At 37.6% G+C, this 23939-nt stretch overlaps 1 pseudogene across 1 annotated transcript; it reads right to left on the minus strand.

Moving 5' to 3' along the window:
• Positions 1 to 1571: 1571 nt before the first annotated feature.
• Positions 1572 to 23577, minus strand: LOC308611261 (ferritin light chain-like; annotated as a pseudogene). Its single transcript has 2 exons — positions 23549 to 23577; positions 1572 to 2262 (listed from the first exon to the last, which is right to left on the minus strand). The product of its transcript is annotated as a ferritin light chain-like (transcript).
• Positions 23578 to 23939: the final 362 nt, after the last annotated feature.

Here is a 23939-nt window from a genome sequence, read left to right on the forward strand (position 1 = left end):
GGATTTTTAATGACTTGGGGAAAGGCTCAAATATCCCCCCATTATGGTAATCCACCCCAGGGGCAAACCCCACAAGAATATTATGAATTTATTTTATTTTTCTATCCTTGCAAAGGTAATACTCAGCTCATTAGAATATGAAAACTATACTGTCAAATTTCAGAATTACATGGATGAAGAAAATCACCAAAGTGGCATCATATCATGTGTGTTATAGTTGTATTTACTATATTGACTATATTAAATATGTTGTGTTAACAATGTATTGTATAACTATATATTGAAAAGGCAAAATGCTGTAACGTATTTCAGAGAAAATAATTATGTTGGCCAACCCCAAATTGTACATTGTAGACGGGTCCTAGGAAAAGAAGATTTAATTCATAGTGAACAAGAGGTTAGCTTCTGTTTTCAGCCATGTGCTATTTCAAGAATTAAACATCATGAATAATACAGGATATAAGAGGAATAGTCTAAAGATGGAAAAGCACATTTTGATTAGGAAAGAGAATTTAAGGCTTAAGTCTTTTTTTTTAAGGAAAACTGCCTTATTACTATGAGATAAGAAAATTGTTTCCTTCTTTTCTTCCTTGCTTTCTTCTTCTTTTTTTAACCTTTTTAATTTTGGATATTTGACCTCTAAGCTGAGATGACTGAAAATGCCTCCTCTGGGCATTAACCTTTTTGAAAGACCTTTTCCCCCTCCCTGAGGGCTATTTGTCTCTTGGAGGCTTTGTCTACATTACTCCTCAAGAGGCAAGCATTTGTCCTTGCACTAAATGCTGACATCTCCTGATAAGAGGGAAGCTGCAGAGTAGAAGAATTGAAGGTCAGTATGTTGATATTGGTCTCAAGTGCACTGATGTACATTTGTGTATTGGGGAAGGGGAGTGAAGCTTGAGAGTGGGCCAGTGGGGAGGGGTAAATATTTTGTGATGCTGTCTACCTATGGGCTTATAAAGTTTACGGCTGCATTAGGAGGACAAGCATTACCATTAGCATGAAAAGTAGGGCAGACCTCAGTTGCAAAAGCTTCTAGCCATACACATAGGGCAATACGTAAATGATACACCTTATTGCATTCACCCATTCACCCTCCCCTGTTCACGCTAATTGGAAATTTCCATCCATTTCAGAGAAGTAACACAACTATCAATCATTTTCCCTGGCACGAATCTTCCAGGAGAAAGAAAATGGAATACACCTAGCGACAGAGCTCACGCACTAGTAGTCCATGTGTCTTAGATTTAATATCTGATGACTAGCTGCATTGAAGCCAAGAGGTGGTTCACAAAGTTGCTGCACATTAGAATCACCTGGGGAACTCTGAGACCTTCCCGTGCCCAGGCTCCTCCCTAGACCTACTGAATCAAAATCTCTGGGGCTGGGACCCAGACACCAATGTTTTTCTTCAAAGCTCTTTAGGTAATTCAAACGAGCAGCAAAGCTTGAGAACCAGCCCAATAATGGGAACAAACTTATTTCACACAGATAAAGTGGGGCAATTCATATGTTAAAAGAACGTGAATATATGTATATATTTCTTTTTTTCACTTTATTCTGTTTGTATTTCAAATAGGCTTTTTTTTTTCCTTCTGCAAAAAGCATTATTGTTTCCATTTGGTCCAAGGCTTGGGAGAGGGCTCCAGGGCGGTTACAAAGCTGCCTAGTGGCTGCAGAGCGGGGCTTCAGGCAGAAGCTCTGACGCCAGAGGGTCTCCTCAGACGCGGCTGGACTTCAGAGACTCCTGTTTGGCTCGAGGGTGAGCCTTTCAAAGAGATACTCGCCCAGCACAGCCTGCGGACCAGCCAGCCTGCGGAGGTTGGTCAGGTGGTCTCCCATCTTCTGGATGAGTTTTACCTGCTCCTCCAGGAAGCGGCTCTCCAGGAAATCACAGAACTGGGAGTCTGCACGGGCAGGACCCAGGGCGCGCAGATCCGTTAGTGCCTGGTTCAGATTCTTCTCCCTAAGAATGGCGGCTTCCACAGCATCCTGGGTTTTACCCCACTCATCCTGAGAAGGCTTCTGCGCATCCTGGAAGAGGGCGCGGCCGCAGCACTGGTTTTGCATTTTCAAGAGGCGCTGGGCGCCCTCACACTTCTCCTCAGCCAGTTGGCGAAAAATGTGGCCCATACTGTCCAGAGTCCCATTGTTGCTGTCGAAATAGATGCTCAGAGAGAGGTAAGTGTCCACAGATGCATGTTGAACAGGCGGTGGACGGCGGCCTCCACCTCGGTGGAATAATTCTGACGAACCTGTGAACTCGTGGTTGATCAGTGATAAGGAGCTAAGCTCAAAAACTGGTGTTGGCCTGTCCTGGAGGCTGAGGATAGCTGAGTGTCTGATTCCAAAGGTTGCGAAAGGAAGAAAGGTTGGAAGGTGGTCGGGGGCTGGAGCAAGGAGCGTCCCTGGGTCTGTTCATTCCAAACACTGTTGAAGCAAAAGACAGATCTGCAGGACTGCCGAACGCACTGCCTCAAATAGGCTTTGATATAAATGAACAAGAAGTCCAAGCAAGGACAAAACTTACCCTTCCTCCCACCAAAATAGCTGGTGATACTAGAATCTAGATCTGGGAAAGGATTCTTCCATTGCTTTCTTAACATTCCAAGCCACTAGAGCAGTGGTTCTCAAAGTATGGTCACCTTGTAACTAAGCAGTACCCTATGGGGCCTTCCTAGGACAGACCCATCCCCCATATCCTCTATTGTAGTTTCTCTCTGAAGTACTCAGATAATAGTATCTCAGGCATATTTCTTGAGTTTTCAGATGCTAAAAACCACCACCCAATGGAAGAAATGAACTCCTTGATGATCATGAGCACGTAGCCCCCAGACCCTCTGGCACCTAAGGATGGATAATGTTACCTGCCTTGTGGCCTCAACATCAGCCAATCAGAGGATTGTGCACGAGCTGATCACATGCCCTGGGATGTCCCTCCCTCACCTGGCCTTTAAAAATGCTTTGCTGAAATCCTTTGGAGATTTCAGGGGTTTTGGAACACGGACCACCCCTCTCCTTGCTCGATCCTGCAATAAACCTTTCTCTTCTCCAGACTCCAACCTTTAGGTTTGTTTGGCCTCACTGTGCTTCAGACACACGAACCTGCATTCGGTAACAACCTGACCAGCTTTACCAGCGTCCCCTGATAATGTGTCAGATATTCAAGTTTTAGGGCCCTATCCCAGCCCTATGGAATCAGCAACTCTAGTGGGGCTCAGTGATCTCTGTTATAACTGGCCCTCCAGATGATTTTTATTCACCTTAAAGTTTGAAAATATCTGCATTGTCAGCTGCCAAAGCATCCACCAGCAGGTGAAGGGGAGTGACGCCTGGAAAAGATAGGGAGTAGCCAAGGCAAGTACAGCAGCATTTGCCGTGGTAGTAATGGAGAATGCCTTTTCTCCACTGGTTGGCACAGACTAGTATCTGGGAGCAGTGGCAGGGTTATTTAGGATACTTTACAATTCAATGTAGAGTGACCGCTGTCCTGGTTTGCCAGGGACTTCCCCTGTGTGAACACTTAAAATCTCATCCTGGCAAACCCCTTAGCCCTGGATTTGAAAAACTTAGGGAATAACATGAAATTTAGGGGAAACATGATCTAGGATTTGGGCAAGTCACAAGTGCTAATTAAAGCTAAGCAAGTATGGACAACATCTAGCCTTCTTTACCCCTTTGTGGGAAGGTAAATCTGATTGGGTGAAAGGACTTATTGTTAAGAAATCTTTGTAGAAACATCCCCTTCTGCTTAGTCTGCTGGTTCTCAGTTCTGGCTAGACACTGGCATCGTCTGAGGAGATTTAAAGTTATTTTATTGGTCTAGGATGACCAACAGTCAGTGTGAGGGTTTTTAAAAAGTGCTTCAGATGATTCTAATATGCAGCCAAATTTAGGTGCCACTGCTTAAGCTTTTGAACCACTGCTCCTTTTTTCACCTCATCTTCCTATGAGTTGAGGTGTGTTGTTTTTTCTTTTTCTTTTTTTAACTCTCTTATTATAAGATTTCCTGTCTTAAATAAGATTGAATGTACAGAAAATCCTGCTAGTCCATCTGGTATAGCTAGATACTTAGGATAATATCGTTAAGATATATACCATTTAAGTACTGTGACTGGCCTTTTTAACATTAACATATGCATTGAATTAGTACAATCTCTTTTGAAGTTGTCATGTTGGGGAGCTATACCTGTAATCTGCTGCCATTGCTAATTATCTGGACACCTCTTATTAGGAATTGTTTTAAAAAATCTTTAGGGATTAAAACCAAGAGTGCTGTATTATTTGTACTGGGACCACAAAAACCTCACAAAGTTTCCCCACTGTACCTTCTACCCCCATCTCTAACCCTTGGCAACTTCTAATCTGTTCTCCATCTCCACAGTTTTGTTATTTTAAGAATAATATGTAAACATAATCATGAATTACTTAATCTTCGGAGATTGGCTTTTAAAAATTTTTTCTTCAGCATCATTCCCTTGAAGTTCATTTTAATGTTTGCATATATTAATAATTTGTTCCTTATCATTGCTCGGTAGTATTCTATCATAAGATTTTATCTCAATTTGTTTCAACATTCATCCATTGAAAGACATTTGGGTAGTTGCCAGTTATTGGCTATTATAAATAAAACTGCTATGAACATTTATGTGTAAGTTTCTGTGGGAACTTAATTAAGTTTTTGTTTCTTTTGGATAAATGCTCAAGAGTACAATTACTGCATTGTAGGGTGAATCTACTTTTAGGATTAAAAGAGACTGTCAAGCTGTTTCTCAGAGTGGCTAAACCATTTTATTTTCCCACCAGTGACGTGATATAACTTTTCTACGTACTCACCAGCATTTGATGTTGTCACTATAATTTTAGTTATTCTCTGATATCTCATTATGGTCTTAATTTGCATTTCCCTAATGCTAATGATGTTGAGCATCTTTTCATGTGCTTCTTTGCCATGCGTATATTCTCTTCCATGAAATGTCTGTTCCTGTCTTCTGCCTATTTTCTAGTTGGATTTTTTTAAGTTGTTTGGAGAGTTCTTTGTATATTATAGATACAAGTCATCTGTCTCATATGGGATTTTCAAATATGTTTTCCCACTGTGTAATTTGAGTTTTCATCCACTTAAAAGGATCTTCTATGAAGCATTTTTAACTCATTTTGATGAGATCCAATTTATCAGTTTTTGCTTTTATTGATCATACTTTTGGTGTCAAGTCTAAGAATTATTCACCTAGTTCTAGATGCCAAAGATTTTCTCCTATTTTTTTTTCTAAAAATGTCCTGCTTTTACATTTAAGATTATGATCCACTTTGATTTAATTTTTGTGTAAGGTGTGGAGGTTTAGGTTAAGGTTCATTTTTTGTTTGTTTTTGTCGAGGGATGTCCAACTGTTTCAGTACCATTTTTTGAAATGTCTATTCTTCCTTGATAGCTTTTGCACTGCTGTCAAAAACAGGTTAAATGTATTTATGTCAGTCTATTTCTGGGTTCTCTATTCCATTCCATTGATCTATGTATCTACCCTCCAAAATTACTGCAAAGTCTTGAAATTGGGTGGATTAATTCCTCCCATTTTAATCTTCCTTTACAAATTGTTTTAGCTATTCTTCAGCCTCTTCTTACCATATAAATCTTAGAAAAAGCTTGTCTATATCCGCAAAAACCTTGAGGGCATTTTAAGAGTAATTGTGTTAAGCCTCTTAACTTGGGGAGAATTGACATCTTTATTATGTTGTGTTTTCTAATCCATGAACAAGGTATGTCTCCCTATTTGTTTGGGACTTTAAATTTTTTCTTCATCAGCATTTTGTAATTTTCAGTATAGAGGTCCTATAAATGTCTTATTGGGCTTGTATTTAAGTATTTATTTAGGTCAGTTGTAAATGGCATCACATATTTTAATTTAAGCTTCTACACATTAGTTATTAATATATAATGTGATAAAATTGTGTTGATCTTGTACTCTAAAACATTTACAAACTAATATTATTTCTCAAGCTTTTTGTGGATTCCTTGGTATTTTCTCCATTTAGATTATCATGTCCTCTTCAGACACAGACAGTTTTACTTTTCCTTAGGCAATATAATAGGATATATTACTCTTCAACATTCAGTAGGATATATTCCTTCCTATTCAACATAGTAGGAATAGTCCTTTTATCTTTTAAATGAACTTTTTAAAAATTTAACTTTTAAATGTATGTATTTATTTATTTTTGCTTTATTTTCTTACTAGAACCTCCAGTAATATATTTAATAAAAGTCGTGGGAGCAGATATCCGTGCCTTGTTTCTGATCTTACAGAGAATGCATTCAGTCTTTCACAGTTAAATATAATGTCGGTATAGGTTGTTTGTAGATCATCTTTATGAGTTTCAGTATGTTCCTTTTCTATTCCTAGTTTGCTTGGAGTTCTTTCTTCTTCTTTTTTTACAATCATGAATGAGATTGGATTTTGTCAAGTGCTTTCTCTGCATTATTGGATAGGATCACATGACTTTTCCCTTTAATCTATTGGATATGGTGGATAATATTGTTTGATTTTCAAATATTTAACCAACTTTGCATAACTAGAATAAATGCCACTTGGTCATGGTATATTATTCTTTTTATATATTTCTGGATTTAATTTGCTAATATTTGGCAGAGGATTTTTACAGCCAATTTCATAAAAAATATTGGTCTGTAGTTTTCTTCTTTCTATCATATCCCTGTCCGGTTTTGGTATCAAGGTAATACTGGCTTCATAAATTTAATTAGGAACTGTTCCTTCTACTTCTATTTCTTATCAAATCATGTAAAATTGGTGTTAATTCTTTATGTCTTGGGCAAAAGTGAAACATCTAAACCTGAATATTCCTTTTGGGAGTTTTTAAATGAAAAACCAGTGTTTCTAATGGTTACAGGAAAATTGAGATTATCTATTCCATCTTGGCTGAGTTTTGGTAGTTTTGAGTGTAGAAGCATTGGCCCATTTCACCTACATTTTTCAATTTATAGTGTAGACTTGTTCATAACAACTTGTCCCTTATTAACCTGCAGGATATGCCATGGTATCCCTGGTTGCATTTCTGATATCTGTGGTTTGTGCCATCCATCTTTTTATCTTTATCAGTCTTGCTAGATCTTTATTGATTAGATTGTTTATTTCCAAGAACCAGCCTTTTGTTTCATTGATTTTCCCCCCCTATTTTCCTGTTTTCAGTTTCATGGATTTCTATTTCATCTTTATTATTTCCTTCCTTCTGCTTGTTTAGTGTTTTTTCCTCTTCCCTTTTTACTGTTGTAATATAGAAAATTAGATTATTGCTTTGAAACACTTTCTTTCCCAATTTAGTGCTATAGACTTCCCTTTCAGCATTGCTTTCACTTCATTCTGCAAACTTTGATCTGTTATATCTCCATTTCCTTTTATTCTATGCATTAAAAAATATTTCCTTGCTGCTGTCTTTTTTACCCATGAGTTATTTGGAATTGTGATGTTTAGTTTTCACGTGATTGAAGACTTTCCTGTTGTCTTTCTGTTATTGATTTCTAGTCTGATTCCATTATGGCTAGAGAACATACTCTATGATTTTAATTCTTTTAAATCTGCTAATTTTTTATGAATATATAAATGAAAGAAATAAGAAAACCTCTGAGTCTTAGCATCCAACACTTAGGCACATTACAATTTAAATCTGCTAAGGTTCTTTTTATTGCCCAGTATATAGTATATGAGTGAATATTCCATGGACACTTGAATATGTATTCTGCTGTTACTGAGTGTGTTCTTTAAATGTCAGTTATATCCTATTGATTGATGATGTTTTCATTTCTTCCATATTCTTGCTGATTTTTCTCTCTGGTAGTTCTATAAATTGCTGTGCTGAAGTCTCAAATAATAATTGTGGATTTAAAATTTTCTCCTTTTACTACTTTTTTTCAGTGTTTGCTTCATGTATTTTGAAGTTCTGTTGTTTGGTGCACACACATTTTGTATCATTGGGTCATCTAGGTGGATTATTCCTGTTATCTTTATGTAATGACCCTGTTTGCCCCTAATAATTTCCTTTGCTCTGAAGTCTACTTTATCTGATATTAATATAGCCATTCCTACTTTTTCTGATTAACATTCACATGATATATCATTATCTTCCTTTTACTTTGAACTCCCTATATCATGATGTTTAAAGTAAACTTCTTATAGACAGTATATAGTTGGATCATGCTTGTGAATTTTTAATCTACTCTTCCAATCTCTGTCTTTGACTTGGTTATTTAGATCATTTACAGTTAATGTAATTATTGCTATGTTAAAGATTAGGTCTACCATTTTATTTTTTGTTTTGTCTTTTACCTTAGTTTCTCAATCCTGTGTTTCTCTTATTTTGCCTGGTGGGTTACTTAAACATTTTTTAATAAGTCCATTTTAATTTAATTTATTTATAATCATTTGTGTATACTGTTTGTATAGTTTTCTTAGTGGTTACTTTTGGCATCACAGTATACATATGTAACTTACCATAGCCTACTGGAATCAGTGTTTTATTACTTCAAGTGAAGTTCCAAAATTTTACTTCCATTTAGTCTCTTAATATTCCCCAGTTTTAAAGTATGATTTTCTGTAGTATTTCCTTTCTCTACATTGAGAACCACATCAGATGGTGTCATAATATTTGCTTTGACCATTATATAGTATTTAAGAAACTCATGAGGCTAATGATATTCTCTTATATATACCCCATTTGTTTTCACCCATTCCATTGTTCCCCTTTTCTTTCTGAAGTTCCCAGTCTTCTGTTATTGTTTTTTTTTATGTTTTCATAACATTAGGTGATATCTGGGCTTTCCAGTGCCATTGGATATGAGTTTCAGGAAACCCTGAGTCTGGCTCACTTAATGCTGCTGAGTTGGAGGGTTTGTATATGTTGGGCCTGTTGGCGCAGCAGGTGCTAGCAGATTAGACTAATGTTAATGGGACTAGTGCCACAGGAGGATGGGTTCCCATTCAGGCTATGCTGCTGCTACAGTAGATCAAGTCCCCCTCTACCCCAAGTGTGGGGCAGTGACCTGCTGCTGTCACTGCTTTGTATTAGGCTGCTTTTGCCTCAGGTGTGTGGTGGGATCCCTTGGAAGCTGTTGCTGCTGTCAATCACAAGGTTAAATTCATTTCAGAAATACTTAAGTATAAATATATAGCCTGGCTCCTGTAGGACCCCTGTAATAGTTTTTTATTGCTTTCATACAAATTACCACAAATATAGTGACTCAAAACAATGTAAATTGATTACCTTACAAGTCTGACATTGGTCTCAATTGAGTAAAGTAAAAGTGTTGGCAGGATCTACAGATGAATGGATAAAGATGTGGCACATATATACAATGGAATATTACTTAGCCATAAAAAGAAATGAAATTGAGTTATTTGTAGTGAGGTGGATTGACCTAGAGACTGTCCTACAGAGTGAAGTAAGTCAGAAAGAGAAAAACAAATACCGTATGCTAACACATATATATGGAATCTAAAAAAAAGAAAAAATGGTTATGAAGAACCTAGGGGGCAGGGCAGGAATAAAGACACAGCCATAGAGAGTGGACTTGTGGACACAGGGAGGGGGAAGGGTAATCTGGGATGAAGTGAGAGAGTGGCATGGACATATATACACTACCAAATGTAAAATAGATAGCTAGTGGGAAGCAGCCGCAAAGCACAGGGAGATCAGCTCTGTGCTTTGTGTCCACATACAGGGGTGCGATCGGGAATGGAGGGTGGTAGGGAGATGCAAGAGGGAGGAGATATGGGGATATATGTATACGTATAGCTGATTCACTTTGTTATGAAGCAGAAACTAACACACCATTGTAAATCAGTTATACTCCAGTATAGATGGTTAAAAAAGAAAAAAAAAAGTGTTGGCAGAGCTACATTCTTTTCTGGAGGCTCTTAGGGGTGTTTCTGTTCCCTGGACTTTATCCGCTTCCAGCGGTCACTTGTAGTCCTTGACTCAGAGTCCCCTTTCTCCACCTACAAAACCCAAAATGTTGAATCTCTCTGATTCTGCTTCTATTAGGACATCTCTCTCTTTCTCTTTCTACAGTTGGGAATGGTTTTCTACTTTTAAGGACTCATGCAATTAGATTTGTTCCATGAGGTAATCCAGGATAATCTTTCTATCTCAAGGTCTATAACTTCAGTCATATCTGCAAAGTCCTCTTCACCATGTAAGGTAACATATTAATAGGTTCTAGAGATTAGAGTGAGGGCATTTTTAGGAGACATTATGCTCCCTACCACACCCTTAACAAGTGACCTTGAGAAAATGACTGAGATTTTTAAAGCCTTACTTTCCTCAAACATAAAATGGAAAGAAAGCTAACTAGTTAACATCATGAAAGTGAAACAGTATATATGAAATCAACTAATTCAAAAAATAAGATTTCTTCTTTTTCTTTATGATTTACATGATTCTCAGAGTTCAGTTACTTGAAGAGTTACTTTTTTTTAAACAGAACTAAGGAATTTCAGGGTTCAGGTGCTGTAAGATTGTCTGAATTATCTGAGTAACAATTAGCTAAGCACAGGTGTAAAGCATTTGATTTACTCCCTGGTTTTCTTTATCTTCTCATCCCAGTAAATGCATATCCCTTTTCTAGCTCCAGCCAGTAGAGTCAGAGCTCGTTTTACTGTTTAACTAAAGTTCAATTTAAATTCTCTCTACATCTCCAGATTCTCGGCCCTGGTTGCATATTATAATCACCTGGGGAGATTTCAAGGACTACTGATGCCAAATTTCTACCTATCATGGATATTTGAGGAGGGACCTGGAATGAAATGCTCTAGCTTATGGTTTTTGGAACCAAATCATAGTCTACACTGAGCCAAATTATTTGCAAGATCACCTCTAAAAAGGAATTTATCTGTGGTGACTAATGCTCTTCCTTTGTCAGTATGCTTGATTTGTCCCTCTTTGGGGGAAAAAAAGAGGGGGAAAAAAACCCCAGCAGTTGTGCTCCCTGAATTATAACCTGATGCTGTGGAATTAGTGTTGGCTTAGAGCGCACATCTTCGGATACCCATTCTCTCTCCTGCTTCCTTGCATGAACTTATATCCTTGGGCAGTGTTTCATCCACCACCCTCTTTTGCTTCTAATCTTAGCAAGTAAAGTCTCCCCTTAATGAAATAGCATTTCATGAGGCTTACTGGGAGCATAGGTCTGTTCCAGACCTATCCTATGTTAGCTAAAGCAGATATAAGTGATGTATTTTTGGCATTCATCCTTGTGGGTTGGAAAGAGAAGACAGAATTTTATCTTTAGGTGTCATCTGACTGGACAAATGGGCTCTTTCCCTCTGCTGCCTACCATGTAAAAACCTGAGGGTGTTACCTCTAGACGGTATCTTCTAGTTATCAAAATAGTTCAGATAAGTCAAATTTCTCAGTAAAAGATGACAAAACTATGGCTTAGGTGGTTAATTTTCTATGTCAATTTGTCTGGGCCACCATGCCCAGTTATTTGGTCAGATATTATTCTGGATATTTCTGTGATGGTGTTTTCGTGTTTTTTACAATTTTATTTATTTATTTATTTATTTATTTATTTATTTATTTATTTATTTATATTTTTGGCTGCGTTGGGTCTTCATTGTCACACGTGGGCTTTCTCTATTTGCAGCAAGCGAGGGCTACTCTTTGTTGTGGTGTGCAGGCTTCTCATTGCGGTGGCTTCTCTTGTTGCAGAGCATGGGCTCTAGGTGCACGGGCTCAGTAGCTATGGTGCACGGGCTTATTTGCTCCACGGCACATGGGATCTTCCCAGACCAGGGCTCAAACCTGTGTCCCCTGCATTTGCAGGCGGATTCTTAACCACTGCGCCACCAGGGTAGTCTCTGTGATGGTGTTTTTGGATGAAATTCATATTTAAATTGGTGTTGGACTTTGAGTACAGCAGATTATCCTCCATAGTATGGGTGCGCCTCATCCAATCAGTTGAAGCTCTTAATAAAACAAAGACTGACCTCCCTGTCGCAAAAAGGAATTCTACCAGAAGACTTACAGAAATTGAACTGCAACTCTTCCTAGAGTCTCTAGACAGCCTAACCTGCAGATTTTGAATTGACCAAGCCTCTATTATTGTGTGAACCAATTCTTTAAAGTCTCTCTCTCTCTCTTTCTATCTTTATATAGATATGGATATAGATCTAGGTATCAATATTGATATCTATATCTATCAATATATATGGGCACATTGTATACACATGCTGTTGGTTCTGTTTTTCTGGAGAAGCTTGACTAATATAGTGGCCCATATAAATAAAAGGATGAACCCAAGTTCACCCAGGTAGAAAGTAGTACAATGAGAACTGGAACTTAAGGCCTCATGACTCATTCAGCTGTGAACACTGACCCAGAACTGGGGTCCGCAAACTCTGGCCCACTGATCAGATCTCGCTTGACTCCTGGTTTTGTACATAACATTTTGCTTGAACACACCCACACCCATTCATTAACGTATGGTGCATGGCTGTTTCTGTGCTACAGCAGCAGATAGGCAGTTGCAACGGAGAGGTATGGTACACAAAATCCAAAATATTTACTATCTGACCCTTTACAGAAAAGATCTGCTGACCCTTGCTCTAGGATGCCATCTGATTTCTGATAACACAGAGGAGAATAATTCATGCACATTGGGGTTGATTGTTAATCTCCTGTCCTCCTTAGGTCAAAGATCTCTTAAATGCTCACCCTTGCAATAGCCAGCTTGGGGAGCATTGTCTGAGGATGCAGAAATATTTCTTGCCAGGTCTTTCCAATCCACACTGCTCCCTGACTATGGTTCTTAAAACCTATTTTAAAAAAAAATTTTATTGGAATATAGTTGATTTACAGTGTTGTGTTAATTTCACGTGTACAGCAAAGTGAATCCGTTATACATATACATATATCCACTTTTATTTTTTTTTAGAGTCATTTCCAAATAGCCCGTTACAGAGTATTGAGTGGAGTTCCCTGTGCTAATAAGAAGAGCAGGTTCTTATTAGTTATCTATTTTATGTATAGCAATGTGTATATTTCAGCCCCAATCTCCCAATTTAGCCTCCCCACCACAATCCCCTGGTAACCCTAAGTTTGTTTTCTACATCCCTGCCTCTACTTCTAAAACCTGTCTATTTTAACCAACTACCACTCATTGCTTACTGTCTCTGGCTTCATGTACTTCATAATAAATCTACCTCTTGTTCAATCCTGGATGACATGTTCCAAAGACTGAGATCATATCTTATTCTACATAACTTGTGCTTGATATTGTCTAACTTGGGGTCTTTATCTATGTCCCAAAGAAGACAGTCACACTCTGTCTTCTAGTACTACTAATAATACCACATTTTATGGCATGAATTTGACCCAATGCACTGAACTATCCCTTTAGAAACTGTATGCAACCTGTCACTGGGTTTTAGCACCGGGATAGAGCTGAAATTAGTGTTCATATTTAAACAAATCTACTTGACCAGAAACTTTTTGTCTCACCATTTATTTTATTACACAAGTAACTTCTCTCTTTGCATCTATGATGTAAATATTTTTAATTTCCTAAATTATCTGAAAAATTATTTAGAGCTTCCATTTCAGTAGGCATTGGAATTGCTGTGTTATGACTATTTCATTATTTTATTTCCAAATGTTAAATTAGGCTTCAAGCTTTGGCCAAGAGTAGACAGGAAAGGGTTTTAAAAGAAATGAAGAATGGGAAAGACTTCTGATGCAACGGAGACTTAATAAAGATTTGCTTTTGAATCAAGAATTTATAATAAAGGTTTGATTTTGAATCAATAAGTTATGTCATTGCAAAATAGCTCCCTGGTAAAATTCCATTCTTTTGTAATCATTAAGTACAGAAATTAACCATCAAAACATGCAGTGATCTTTTTCATTTTCTAAAAACAAACCTATATCTAGATGAGAGGAGAATTCATTTCATAACTCAGGCTCTGGACTTACGACTCCAAGTCCTGTTTTCTTTCAACCATGCCTGCTAAGTTTCTGTCTACCTTCTTGAGCATGAGGTAATGGCTTCAGCTTTCATCTCCTTACTCAGTATATAGCTTGGTGACTAAGAGTAAGGGATCTAAACCTTGAGAACTTGGGTTCCAATCTTGACTCTAAAATTTACTTGTTGAGTACTCTTGAGCATGTTATCTGTTTTTGCCTCAGTTTTCTCATCTATAATATAGAGATAACATTACTTCTCTCAGCGAGTTGCTATGAGGGTTAAAAGAGAAAATTCATACAATGCAAGAATTTATCAGTTCTTGGAACACAATAAATACCGAAAAGAAATGTTAGCCATTATCAAGGGCCCCTCATTTTATGGATAATATAGATTAGTTTATATAGGTCTAATATTTACATATACATAACTATTTTGTACCTATATGTGTGTATACGTTCTTCTTAGAAATTGAGCAGTCAACATTCACATCTAAAAGTATGTGCTCTGTGAAATGTAGATCTCCTGTGTACAGACACAGTGCTGTAGTTATCTATTGCTACATAATAAAGAAGTCCAAACTTAGTGGTGAAATAAACAAAAATTTTAATATGTGCCCAGATTCTGTGGGTCAGCAATTCAAACAGCACGCAGAGGAGATGGCTTGTCTCTACTCTGTGACTGATGTCTGAAACCTCAGCTCATGGGGATTCAAATGGCTGGGGCTGCAATCATCTAGATAATTTTAATTCACATGTCTGGCCCTTGAGATGGGATGACTTGAAGACTGGGCCCAACAAAGACTGTTGCCTGGAGTGCCTATAGATGGCTGCCCATGTGGCTTGGACTTCTCATAACGTGGTAGTTAGGATTCAAGATAGAGTATCCCAAGAATGAGCGTTCAGGGTTGAAGCATTCCAGGAGAATCATGCAAAAGCTGCATGACCTTTTATGACCTAGTCTTAGATGTTACATAGCATCACTTTATACTATTGCAGGCGTTGGAGACGTTTTTCCATAAAGTGTCAGACGGTCAATATTTTAGGCTTTACACGCCATACAGTCTCTTTTGCAACTACTTAGCTCCGCTGCTGTGATGTGAAAACAGACACAAACAATACATATACTAAGGAACATGGCTGTGTTCCAATAAAGCTTCATTTATAAAAGCCGGTAGCGGCCTAGATTTGGCCCAGCAGCCATAATTTACTGACCCCTGCTCTACTGTTTGAAGCCATGGAAAGCCTGCCCAAATTCAAGGGGAAATGCCCACATCTGGATGTGAAGAATGGCAACGAATCTGAGACCCTGTATTAAAACCACTACATATGGGATACTTAGAAGAAGATCTGTCTGCATACCTTGTTTCTCCCATGTATGGTGGATATGAGGTATTGGCACATGTTACATCTCTGTAAGCCTGGGTCAAGGTCAAAGTTGGAATCTGAACTCAATGACCTTGATTTCTGGAAGAATTGGTAACTCTACTTATGATATCCTTACACTCCTTACCCATATAAATACACCACAAAAGATAGATTTCAAGTAAACAGTTGCTTTATGGCAGCTTTTTATTATGTCTCCATTGACTGAATTATTCCATTTTGGTTAGAAACAAGAGTTTTGTTTCTTTCCTAAAGAGATCTGCAACTTTTCAGATGTGGCATTTCGTTCTAATGAGAGGATGATGTAGGTTTTTATAAACGGAAAAAGCAGGGCAGGCTGAGTTCACTCAGATCATACCAATGCTTACAGGAATAACCAAAACTGGAGCACAGGCTTCCAGGTTTTCCCGTCCTGTGCTCTTTCCGGTAGGTGCCATTGTCTGCTGGGCCTGGCAGTAATAAATTTTGACCTTTACCTCTCTACACTCTTGTGAAGTGGTTTTGGGCTTTGTTAGCTTTCTTATGAGTTTGTACTAAATTGTGTCCATAAAGTAGGCTGAATTCCTCAGGGAAGGATGATAGCTGTTACTGTGTTATTACTGCAAGTGTTGTGTTGGTTACTTCTTTTTCTTTTCTTTTGTCCAGTTGTATCCTGAACTTAAAAGTTATATTATCTGAAATGAACGATGTGCATCTGGTGGAAAACATTAATTTAAGGGATGAAAATTCCTGATGATTGCTTCAGTCAACCCTTAATACACACTGAGCTTCATTAGTAAATAGACAACTCTCAGACCTTTCCCTTGGAAGAGGTCGCATAATCAGGCTTTGTGTTGATTTCGCATTCTGTTCGTTAGAGACAGAACAAAGTAGAATAATTGGCTGGTACAGGGAAAGCAGAAAGAACTTTCTTCTATTTTGGTGATGCATCCCGTAATAAGGGTTGAAAATGAGACTGGAGGTAAAAACGTGAAACTCAGAAGAGCAAAGGAGAGAGGATATTGTTTCTTTGAAAATATTCTTTCAGTGTTGGCCCAGATGAAATATGAAGCTGAGGAAATTTTTTTTTAAATGATGATTTTTGTGTTAACAATGTGAGTGTGGAATTAGTAAGAATCAGAAAGCAAGCATCCTTTCCCACCAAGGACTTGGGAGCAAGTGAAACCATAAATACTCCCGGTTCTTGGAAACCCTTTTGGAGCAGTAATCAGAGAAGGGTAAAGGCAAAGCCTCAGAGCAGAGGTGTTCAGAGCAAAGGGATAGGAGGAGAACAAAAGGAGAGTGGATATTTTTAGAGCTGTCATTTTGAAATTTACCTGCTTCTGATTCAGTGCTGCTTTGCTACTGTGTTGATCCCGTGGAAATCCTCAAAGCAGGAGCAGCCCTATTTTAAAATAATAAGGTTAGAGCAAGTGACTTGAATCCAGGTCTCTTTAGCTCAAGAGCACAGAGGAGAGTGTGAGGAAGGAGTGAGGCCACAAGGAATTGTTCACTGGGTACATTTTCCCCAAACCTCACTAACTGGGAGAAACTGACCACTGGATTATGTGGCTTGAAGGAAAGCAAAAATGTTGAAAGCAAAGAGTGTGGAGCTTGTTTAGAAAGCAGGCTCTATCATTTGGTCACCTGCTGATGATAATAGCATTGGCTGAGTCCTGACCATTTACAATGAAGGCACTTCTGTAGGTCATAAGTTCCAGGAGAGCCAGAACTGAGTATGTCTGTTTCAGCATTTAGCATGGTTTAGCATCTTAGAGCCCGGTACATTATTGGCATATAGTAGACTTAAAAATGAATATTTGTGGATTGTCTGAATGAGTGGATGGATGTGTGTGATTCATATCCTATTTGCAGGTCCTATGCCCTACAGTGGATTTTCAGTGTCAGATTGGGACCGTATTTATGATGGGGATTGACATTGTTCCCTATCTAATGGATAAAGATTACACATCAAAGGACTTTACACTGACATCCCAAAAACCTCATAGGAATTACTTAACAAAAAATTAAATTGGATTCTGTATAATTTCTAATTTATAAGCTGGCTAGACCACTGGTATTTCTGCCAGTCCTCTGGTAGTTCCGATGATGTCCCCATGATGACCCAGGCATAATCAGAATGGCTTTAGGATTTGGGAGCCAAAATGTTCCTCAGTATTTACTGCTTTGCTAGTCCATTTAAGAAAATGGACTATTGAAAAAATAGCTTCAGACACAATATGGCATTTTATGATTTAGCATAAAATCTGAGAAATATAGAGGTTATCTGAAGCCTGCAGTGGTAAAGTTCCCTCTGCTATTGAAGTTATTGTCTTTAAATAAAGATTCTACATCAGTAATGCTATATATATATATTTTTATCTGATATTCAGGTTAATTTCTTATTCTCTATAAGGAAGTAATTAGTTGGTTGGTATGAGAGATAGTGTGGCTTCCAAAAGTGAAAAGTATTATTTTGTTGTAATTTCCAGCTACCTAAGGATGGGAGAGGCCCAGGACACTGCAATCAGTATATTATGTGGAGCAGGTTATATTGTGGTTTATTTATGACCTTTTACATGTTTATTTTCTATGCAATTTTGTGTGCTCCTTTTTGAGTTTTGGTAGATAAGTGTTTTGTAACTTCAGAATACTTGAAGTTATATATATATATATATGACTTATATATATATATATATATATATATATATATATATATATATATATATATTTATCATAGTAGTTAAAGCCGTGGACAGTGTACTAGTCTACCTAGGTTCAAATTCTGGCTTTACCCTATGACTTCCCTGTGGCTTCCTCTGCTCACCGATTTAAAAGGAGTATAATAAGACTGCTGTGGTGAGTTATATACTAAGTGCTATTTAAGCATTTGCTATAATGATTATGTTACTCGAAAGCAAGGAACTTGCCCCTTGATTCTCTCTGTATTCCTAGTGCTTAAGAATTCCTAGTGCTTTCCTAGTGCATTGTCTTAGGATAGAGATAGCTCAGTATAGTTCTTCTCACTATAAAGTACTGTTACATTGAAAGTCTTTGCTTGTGTACTAATAATCTATGACATATCTGCTGAGGACAAGGAAAGGAATAGTTTTAAAACTGCAATGGATAACAAAAGATTGTATGATGTAATGCCTTTATTATGTAATTATAAAACTAACAAATGATCATGGTAGAAAATTTGAAAAACTCCTAGACAAAATAGAGATCAATAAAATTTGGAGTAGCGTTCAGAGTGTAGAGTTGTCCATGAATATTAGTGCTTTCACATTTTCCAGGACTTTAAGTAGACTCTGCTTCTTAAGAGTCTATTCATGATATTTTATTTTAATGATGTTTTCATCATGGGGACACACACACACACACACACAGAAATCTGTTAAAAAAAAAGAAAGACATGTAAATCACTGATGTTTCAGATAGCCACATGAAATAAAGTGAGAAAGGTCAACAAGCTGAAAGAATGTGGAGTAGCATCTCCTTAATTGCTTACATAATTCTGATAATTACCTCTCTGTGGATAATGTAATTAATGGGGAATCTAATTCAAGGAAAATGTATGAACTTCAAGCCTTCTCGAAGCCAAGTATTTCTTTCCACAAAAGTTTAATTTCCACGGCCGTGCTTCCTTATTACCTGACAGGGAAAGTGTATTGTATGGCAAAGGATCTTCCCGAAGGAGGGTGCTTCCCACACTGATCGTCATAAATGACTTCGGAATTATTGTTGCTATATTACCAAAATCTTAAACTAGGGTATTTTTGACAAATGTGGTCCTTAGTTAATTTTTAGAGCTACAAACTCTCAGATGGCTCTGCAATAACAATTGACTGGCTGTTCTTCAGGTTGATCACAATATGTTAATGACCTTGAGGTACCACTAAAAAGCAGGAAGGTGTGAGTCTTCCTTTGGTTCCAGAGTGAAATGCGAGTTGGAGTTGGAGTTGGAAAAGAGGCCGACAACCAAGTGATAGAGAAGGAAATGTGAGGTCATTAGTGAAAAACCAGGTTTAAGTTAAGGTGAAGAGGCATGAGGAAATGGTCAGCTGTTACAGTATTACAAAGATCATGAAGAAGCATATCTATCCATGAATGTGGTTTGTATTGCAATCTGCTGAAAAAGAGACAAATATCCTGGCCTGGCCTTCATGGAGATTATTTTTATTGATTCTGATAATAGATTATTGTTGAAAAGGGCCTCCTATAAATTATAACCATGCAAAGGCAGCAAGATAATTTGTTTTTTCTTTATGTATGTGTTTCTCATTCCTACTCACTTCTCTCTTAGGGGAAGAGAAAATCACAAAACACAAAAATGTCAAATCTCAGCTATTCATTTTCAAAATAATTTTTTTTCCAAATTCCAAAGGAGGCAATAGGTTAACTGTTAAGATTTGTAAGGCTCAAAAAACTAGATTTTTACAAAGTGTAGCCAAATTTTGTTCCATAAGTAGTAGCTTTGGAAAGAATATGTGATGATGCAAAGTTGGAAAAAGCTGGTTTTTCTTCCGTAAATGACTTCACCGTGTGGGAGAAGAGGCAGAGAAGAAATCAAAGTAATTAAACATGGGGTGAGTTTTTCTGATAGGGGACTCTAGTGCTTTCAAATAGACTAGATAATCCTCGGGATAATCTGAGGGTAGAACAGACCAGTGCCTCATTTCCAATCTGGTACCCTGGAAGAAAACAGTGTATTTCCTTTGAGGTCTTGAGAGGTTTTTCTTCTTCTTTGTTTTGTTTTTGGTTCATTTTGTAATCAACTTTATTAAGGTATCATTTACACACAATAAAATGCAGACATGTTTAGTCAACGGTTCAATGACTTTTAATTAATGTACACATTTGTATAACTACCACCCCCATAAGATCGATAACAATTCTAAAACCCTAGAAAGTTTCCTCCTAGGCTTTTGCAAAAGTATCCCCATCTCCCACCCCAAGGCAACCACGGATCTGATTTTTATCTTTAGAGATGAATTTTGCCCAGTTTAGAATTTCATGTAAGTTGAATAATATGGTAGGTGCCCTTTTGATCTGGCTTCACTTGCTCAGCATATGGTTTTTGAGATTCATTCATGTTGGGATGTTTTAAAACCAGGACTTTAGCCTGGGTGGCTGATGTTGTCTGAAGGCACCTATAGGTACATCTGAGTCTCTGGCATTGTCACTGTCTGTTCTTGGCTCAGTATTTTCAACTTTACTAAGAAGCACAAGGTTGAAGTAAGGAAGATCATTGTCAGTATAATGGAGGTGAAGTGGGTTCTGTTATATAATATTCTCAGCATAAATTGACCTGCTTGGAATCATTGTGTTGATAATCGACAAGGATACTCTTCCTCCAAAAAACTTGATACTATAAAACTTCTAAAGGATGCTGTCCTAGGACTCTTTTAGTTTTTAATTTTTGGGAAACATTTCTGGAAAATTGAAATGCTCACAACCTGAAAGAAGCAATTATTCACCTGAAGGCTAACTCTGCTAAAGTTGAGTTGTCCGACCTTTACATGCTGATAGAACCCAAATAGCCTTGCAAAACAATGCTCTCTTATTGGATATAAGCATATAGATTATTTAAGACGGACGTGTATATGCAGTAAAGTGAAAAAACAAAGAATCTTTGAGTTTTCCTTGCTGTTTTTTTTTATTTTTTCATTTACGCTTCTATATCATATGCTAATAGTTTAGGGTAACCTCAGGTTAGTTTTAGGTCCACTCTTTACGTAAATGTTGATGTACTCCATACGCAACTTTTTTCTACCTTCCTTCTTTTCTTCCATCTTTCCTTTCTAACTTCTTATAATCCATTCTACTTAATCCTGCATTTGTTGAGGTGGCAAGTACTGTAGGAAAATTGAAAGCAGTGTGAAATTTTGCTGTTCAGAATGCATGTTGACCAAATTCTATATTGAGAAAAGGTCTGAATTTACCCACAGTAACCGTTTCTCAGCGTCTCTGAATAAAGGCCATAGAAACTGGGCTCTATATAATATCCTGACAGGTATGTAGAATTCATAGCAATTGCCCTCAAAGAGCTTACCTAGCATAGATGCATATGAATGCATTTAATGATTGCTTTATTGGCAGCAGTGCCAACATACACAGTCTATTTTGTTTTATATCATTATCATTACCTGCTGTTTACCACTGTATACATTGCTAATGGTGTGGTTTCTATAGCTTGTGAATTTCACGGCCCAATATTATGTAATTTATTGCACACTTTAGTGTAGAAGATGGAGACTCCATAAATTTTCGTGTGCTCTTTGCCCCTTTGGAATGTATTACACTGAGATCAGGCAAAGTAATAAATTTATTTCAAATGTGCGTGATAGCTAAACATCAATTAGGACTTGATGGGAAATATTTCTTCTTCCAGCAACATAACAGTTTTTAAAGACTAAGCCATTGAACGTGGAGTTCCTGAACATGGGATTCAGTTCACTGGGATCCCTCCTTAGAAAAATAAAGGAAAACTTGAATTGGATATGTGTGGCTTATTCAAGTAGTAACTAATCAGCTACATCTTTGATAACTTAATTTGTCACAATGGTTTGGTATTTTATTAACTCCCTTCCCCTTCTTCCCCTGACTCTCACGAGAATGGATCATGAGTATCTTAAAACATACTAAGTCGTCTTCCATCCCTGTTAATCTAACTACAAAAACACACTTCCCTTATCCAATGTAACATACCGTCTTTTAGAGTAGCTGTGGTTTTAATTCACTACAAAATTAAAACCAGCAAAGAGAAACATTTTCAAGGAGCCACCACATTGTAGAGCTTTAGAAAGAAGACTTTAGAATTAAGGGCAACTATATCATTTTATAGCTAAAGCACCTGAGACCTAAAGTAGGAAGGTAACCATCGAGGTCAGGGAAAGGGGTTGAAGAGCAGGTTTCAAGCTGAGAAAGAGTCTACAGGGACTCAATCTGAGCAGGTCAAAAACTGAAATGAGACCACGAATGTTCTGGGAAGGGTGGCACCTGGCCTCAAGTGTGGGATTCAGACAGGGAATGGGCCCCAGGGGAACTGAGCTTCTGCAGTAGGCAGAGAAGTCCACCTCATCTCTGGAAAGTGCCACTGACATCAGGGAGTTGAGGGGAAAGAGCAATGAATTCCAGTCCACCTGAGAAAGCAGGCCAATCTGATTAACTCTGAATTTAGGCTTATTTCAGATACTCCTTGAGAAAGAACTTGGACAAGAGCAAGTCCCACACAGCCTCTTTAAATCCATGTCCAGTATGTTCTGGTGGAGCTGCTTAAACCCTCCAAGTGACTCCAGTATTTTAATTTCACGTTATATTTAATTCCGACCGTTCTATGATTGATTATTTAATGGGCAAATAGGTAGGGTCACAAAAGAGTGTGAATGTATTTTACAGGATGAGGATGGGCGGAGTGGAGCAGTCTGGAATAGGACACCAATAAAAAGGGATCTTGGTAAATAAGAACGTCTATTAGAAATGGAGAGGAATTTGCAAGGAAATTAGTGCCTGACACCACGCCCTTCTCTCTGCATGTTTAGAAGCTAGTTTCTCATTTTATTTTCATGGGAGATGTCCCTGTGATGAATTGTCTTTTACCTCCACACTATTTATCACGTGACATATTGTGAAGTTTGTGTGAGAGAAAGTAAGTATTAGCATTTGTCTTGGAAGCAGCTATAAACATTTCCTGGAACAATCTAGGGTAGAAGGAAAAGGAAAGGAAGGTGGAAACAAAGGAGAAAGACAGCTAATGCTGCTGGAGTCTCTCGCTGGGATTTGTGGTGTCTCTTTTTGAAACTAAGTACAGAAAGTCAGAACTTGACCGATTGTTTCTTGATCACGGTTTGTTTTCATTTTTGTTTTTTTCTTGCTCTCTCATCAGTTATTCCAGCCAGTGCTATGTCATTTTCAGTTTCATTAAGCATGCCTGTCTTGTTTCCATTTGCATTATTCATGCAAACGTTGATTGAACTGATGACCCCGAGTTATCACGGAAACATTAGATACACCAGTGGATACATTTCTTAATTTTAGAAAAAAATTACCAAGTGAAGGTTAAAATAACTCCTCTTAAATTTGTCATTTAAAAAAAACTTCTCCTAACATACAATACCTCATTGCCTAATAATGCCAGATAAGTGAAGAATACCTATGTATTCATGAATGCAGGCTAGTCTGTATATTTTTTGGCAGGTATGACCATTACCGAGGGTAACGGCCTGGTTTGCTAGCCATGTCCTGTCTCCTAGAAAGTTGTAGTTTCTGTTGTCTTTCAGTTGGTCCATTGGATATCAGAGGTGAATTTATAAAACTATACTTCCCTTTACACTTACTTTGTTTTGTTTTGTTTTTTACTTGAAGTATAGTTGATTGACAGTGTTGTGTTTCAGGTGTACAGCCAAGTGATTCAGATATATATATATATATATATATATATATATATATTTCTTTTTCAGATCCTTTTCCACTATAGGTTATTACAAGGTATTGAATATAGTTGCCTGTGCTATAGAGTAGGACCTCGTAGTTTATCTACTTTATATACAGTGTACACTTACTTTGTGTGATCCAGGCTGGTCAGACCACATAATTATTTT

The sequence above is a fragment of the Mesoplodon bidens genome (genome assembly GCF_964165515.1).
Source record: "Mesoplodon bidens genome assembly, contig: HAP1_SCAFFOLD_426, whole genome shotgun sequence".
NCBI lineage: Eukaryota > Metazoa > Chordata > Mammalia > Artiodactyla > Ziphiidae > Mesoplodon > Mesoplodon bidens.